The sequence below is a fragment of the Erythranthe guttata genome, chromosome 8, assembly GCF_056151865.1.
Source record: "Erythranthe guttata isolate IM_541 chromosome 8, IM_541, whole genome shotgun sequence".
Lineage (NCBI taxonomy): Eukaryota > Viridiplantae > Streptophyta > Magnoliopsida > Lamiales > Phrymaceae > Erythranthe > Erythranthe guttata.
The window spans coordinates 9,415,940-9,421,939 of record NC_142540.1 but is presented as its reverse complement, the minus strand read 5'-3'; positions in this window follow the sequence as shown (position 1 = coordinate 9,421,939).

The window sequence follows — 6,000 nt, the reverse complement described above, 5'->3', positions numbered from 1 at the left end:
CTTCTTCAACAAGCGTACAAATTGTCTGCCATTTAACCCAATGAGTTCTCGAATCCCCACTCGAGCTCCACAAGAAAAACGCCATAAGTTGCTCAATCTGATTGATAACTCCAACAGGAACTTTAGAACAAGCCAATGAATAAATGGGAATGCTTGAAACCACTGACTTTAGCAACGTGACTTCTCCCGCAAAGGACAAAAAATTGCCTTTCCATCCCTGAATTTTGCCTCTAATTTGCTGAACAAGGTGTTCGAAGTATTCCGCCTTACTTTGCCCAGTAAAACTGGGGGCCCCAAGATATGTAAGAGGAAAATTCTTTCCCCAAATCTTACTAGCTTGTTCAATAGAGAGATGTTCCAGCTCAGCCCATTTACCAACATAGAGATGACTTTTAGATACATTAACGAGCTGCCTCGACGATTGCTCATATACATGAAAAATATCCATTAGCCTCTCAATAGAACGACGTTCTCCATTAGTAAAAATTAAGATATCATCGGCATATAAGAGATGGGAAACTGCCAACTCATTCCAACCAACCTTGTACGGGATAATTTCTTTCGTCGTAATCTTTCGGTTAATATTAAACGTCAAAATTTGTTGGCCTATAATGAACCCCACGCGACGATTTACACCTCCCAACCATAACCCCATTAATACGGAACGAGTACCAAATGTTACAAATGTTCCGATAAATCAAATCACACGAAGCGTGAGAAAAGCCAAATGACCGCATCGCTCGAAGAAAAAATCTCCACTCCAATCGATCATATGCTTTGGCCATATCTAACTTGAGAATAACATTCCCCCCTCGTACATTTACAATCAATATCTCTAGTTAGCTCTTGAGCCATGACAATATGCGAAGTGATACTCCTGCCTTGTACAAATCCAGCTTGTTCGTCTGAAATAAGAAGCGGAAGAATTTTTTCCATCCTCGTGGCTAGGATCTTAGACAAAATCTTCCCAAAAAAGTTGCCACGGCTTATAGGGCGAAATGCACTGATGTGGCGAGGATTGTCAATATTCGGAATTAAGACCAAGGTTGTGAGATTCATCTTCTTCAACATATGACCTCCCCGGAAGAAATAAATTATATAGTTGGCCACATCATGCTTGATAGTCTCGCAGCAGGACACAAGGAAAAAACCCATAAACCCATCTTGGGCCGGGGAACTTGTTGAATTTAGTTCTTTAATGGCTGCAAAAATTTCATCCATATCCGGAATTCGACATAAATCAGCATTGATAGTGTCATTCACCAACGAAGGAACCCCTTCAAATAACTACTCATCCATGAAATACTCCGACGCTTTAAAAAGAGTACAAAAAAAGTCCTCTGCTAAAACACCAATTTCATGAGGATCTGTGGTAATGATGCCGTCATCTCGAGATATTTGAATCACCGATCGCTTACGCCGATCTTAAATGCTTGCATGGAATAGGGGTGTGTTGCGGTCCCCATCTTTATCCCATGCAAGACGGGCCTTGGAGCTCAACATTTCGGCCACCCAATTTTTGAATTGGCTCAACTGTTTCTTAGTCCGAAAAAGGTCTTCATTAAATGTATCACTCCAGCCATGTTGAAGCTCCTCCTCCAGAGATGCAAGGTGTGCTTTGCAATTCCGAATATTAGGTATTCACGTCTCCAAAAACATCCCAGTTCCATTTTTGGAGGGCTATTCAGACGGTAGTGAGTTTTTTCTGGAATATATAAAACGGAGTGCTATGTATAGAGTGAGACCACGCATGATGGACGATCTCTTGGAAGGACTAGTGATCAGTCCACATGCATTGAAAGATAAAGGCCCGTCGGCCCAATTGCCTAGGCTTTTCAAATTGGACAGACAACGGAGCATGCATCCGACAAAATTCGTTCAAGATGAGTAACCTGCAGAGAAGGAAGTAACAAATGGAAATCAGAATTCACCAAAACCCTATCAAGACGTTGCCCAAACCCTGTTTAAACCTTTCGATTATTACACCAAGTAAACGAGTTTCCATGAAAACCAGCATCCAATAAACTCATTTGAAGGACAAAATTCTGAAAATCGACCATTCGGGCACTGTCAGCAAGGCCACCTTTTTTCTCCGAAGCATCCATTATAGTATTAAAATCACCACCCAAGAGCCAAGGTGTCGAAACAAGATTATTCATGATCATAATATGGTCCCAGAGATCTCTACGTAAGCGGTATGAACAACTGGCATAGATAAAAGTGGTGGTAAATAATGGTTGCTGAGGAATGACGACTGACATTGGGCAAAAACATTCAAGCATTGAACGTCAAGCTCCGACTTCCATAATACCCAAATAAATTTGTTAATTTTGTGACACCCCTTTTCTAATTGCACTTACTTAGTAATTTATAATATGCTAGCGGAAGACTTTGAAATATATTAATCGGGAATAGAAAATTCCGACAAAATTTTTCTTTTAGAATCAGAGGAAGAGTGTCCACATATTACCAAACAACATTCACTTAATCAACTTCACAAACTATGCATGCATGACTAGAGATTAAATCCCATTTTAGCAAAGTGAGAAAATTTTTGACAGTTTCGATCTATCAATCAAACAAATTAATAACTCTCTAACCGCTTATGAAAAACACTTGAAATTTTTACCACATGCTCTAATAAGGGCCTAGATAACCTAGTAAAAACAGTTTTTAAAACCTTGAGCCATTTGAAAGGAATAATTAAAATGGTACAACTGTACAATTTTAAAATCTAAAGCAGGGGAGTGACCTTTGAAAAATCTTTATAAATTCCCTACTATTTCAAAAATCATCAAATTCTAAACCAAAGTACATTAGTAAGTTAGGAGTTTATCCCAAGTAGAATAAATCCTTTTGAGTGACAAAAACGTCCTATTTTATTGTAAATACTACAATGACTCTGTTTCAGAGCAGAGTTGGTAAACAATTCGTAATTAATTCATGGCTTATCCAAATAACGCAAAAGACCTATCAATATGAACCTAACAGAGAGACCTATGATGATGTAAAATTTCATTCAATAATGTATAAAGGAGATAATTAACACGAATTATTACATTACTAGGCAGAACACAACACATAACTAGCTGATGGGCATTTTCTAAGGTTTTTAGAAAAACTTGACCTAAAGTTACGTTAAGTTTTTGAGGAATTATCATAACATAAATAAAAATAGGTAATCTTACTCCTATGTCACATTACACATTATGCATCAATAGTAAGTTCCTCCAATAGACGGAAGGGAACGATAATAAACACCTAAAACGGTGTCGAATGTCTTTAAGAGAAAAGTGTACAAATAAAACCACATTAGTATATTAAGAGCACCCAAAATCTACCATGCCTCCATATGAACTCTTCTCCTGATCCACGAACTCAACTTCAACCACGAACCTCGGGCTCGAAATCGGGTAATTCTACAAGCAATTCAACACCTATATGAGTCTTAGAAACTCAATGAGAATTCCATAGAATATCAAATACACTTAGACAAGGAATCATATAATCATACATATACATACATGTACAAGTATACATATACCTTAATCACCATTTCTTTAAGGAAATTTACCAATTTACCTTTACCTTCTCGGATTACCTCTTAGACCTTCTCATTTCACCTCTTAGACCTTCCTTTCATCATTTCATAAGGAATAAGAGTAGATCCCTTACAAGGGAGTCATTATTTTACACATACATTCATTCAAGTGCTCATACAACGTGTGACAAAAAAAAATTGTTCGGATATCCTTTGGAAAATCAAGCAAAACCATAGACAATAAGCCTTCATTTATTTGGAACCCATTTCATAAGTGGAATCAAACCACACACTCTTCATCTCATTTTTGGGTTACCGGTCCCTCATACCCCGTTCTTATTCGATCTATGTTTTACAAGACTTTCCAATTTTAAAAACGTGCAAGTGAAGTTAGTACATAGTTTCATTCAATACAAGCAACTTGATTAGGCGTGTGAGAAAAACATATTCGTTCGGATATCCTTTGAAAAATCAAGTAAAACCATAGACAATAAGCCTTCATTTATTTGGAACCCGTTTCATAAGTGGAATCAAACCACACACTCTTCATCTCATTTTTGGGGTACCGGTCCCTCATACCCCGTGCTTATTCGATCTATGTTGTACAAGATTTTCCAATTTTAAAAACGGCAAGTGAAGTTAGTATATATTTTTCATTTCACATATTCAAAGTTAGCTTTCACATGCATAAGCCGCATATTTCCACATATTTCACAAAGGCACATAGTTTAGTCACAAAATCACAAAAGCATGTAAGACACATAACAACTCAAGCAAAGAACATGAATCACATATTTACACATATAGCAAAACAACTCAAAGCATTCGGTTATTTATAAATACTATCTCCAAGTTTCATTAATTAAAGTTCAAGCCCTCTTTCTCAAGATACTTGAAGTTTTCTTTCAAGTAGCACCAAATTTTCATTTATTTCATTTCCTTTCCAAAATATTCAAACCATCAACAATTCAATCACACAAAATTCCATTTTTATTAATCTTATTCTCGGTTTTTATCTCAGTATATTATCTTATTACTCATAGATCATAAACCATGGATCGTAAGCTTCCTCGACCCGAAGGGAGTACACTTACAACCACGTAGGTTGATATATATACTCATAGAAACATATATTTATATATAGCACATATAGATTATAAATAAACCATAGATCAAGTACTTTCTTCGATCACGCAGGTTTACGAAAACCATGGATCAAAGTTTTCTTAAGATCACGCAGGTCTAGTATATATATATATATATATATATATATATATATACACACACACACACACACACATATTGCATAAAAATTAAATTATCATATTATTCTTAGTTCTTCAAGATTATTTCAATTAAAGCTTAGATCATTACATGCATGGATCATCTAACAATAAACAATCAAAGTACTATAACTTCCCAGATTTTCGGCCATTAAGAACCAAGAAAGAGAAAGAAGAAATAATATTGGTGAAGAATCACTTGTAGCAAGAATATGGAATTCTCACCTAGTTTCTCTTGGGAATATGAAGGAATTGGTGGATTGAATAACCCAACTTCTAATTGAAGAAACTTCTTTTTGGAAATGAGGAGCGATTTTGAGCTTCCTACACTAATAATTTCGAAATGGAGGAGAAGAAGAGAGAATGATGTTTTCTTAAGAGCTTTAAGATATGGTGGAGAAGATGAAAATTCACTTGGGTGGGTTCTATTTATAAAGTTTTGCAAGCATTTGGGGGTGTTCTTGGAATTTGCTCTTTAGATGGGTTGGATTGGAGATGGTTCTATGGCTTGAGCTTGAGTAAAAATGGAGTCTTGGTGAGGGGATGGTGGTGATGGCCGAATTTAGAGAGAGGAAGAAGATAGAGAGTGGGTTTCAAATACTTAGGTGGAGAGAGAGAGTGTAAATGGGTCTTCAATTGAAATGTAAACTGAAGTACCATTCTCAATGAAGAAAGTACAAACCACTTAAGCCTTTAATTCTCCCAATTAATGAGTCTTTCTACATAAAAAAATGAGAGTGGGAAATTTTTTATTTCTAAGTTTATTCACTCATTTAATTATCTAATATGCATGAATTGATTCTTTTTTTTTTCTAAAAAATTTAGTGTATGCATATATATATATATATATATATATATATATATATATATATATATATATATATATATATATATATATATATATATATATATATATATATATATATATATATTCCAACTATCCAATTTAAATTCTAGAATGCAATAATCTAATTAAAATATAAAAAAATTCAATTAATTATTTTTCGTGTGAAATTTTCAAATATTCGGTTCTAATAAATCAACTAATCACATAATTTAAGTCACACATAAAGTACATCAAGAATGCATGTTTAATTATGCTAGCTCATAATAAATTATCCTATTAGCACATAAAAATTCTAAACGTAAAATCTACTTATGAAAAGTAATAAAAAT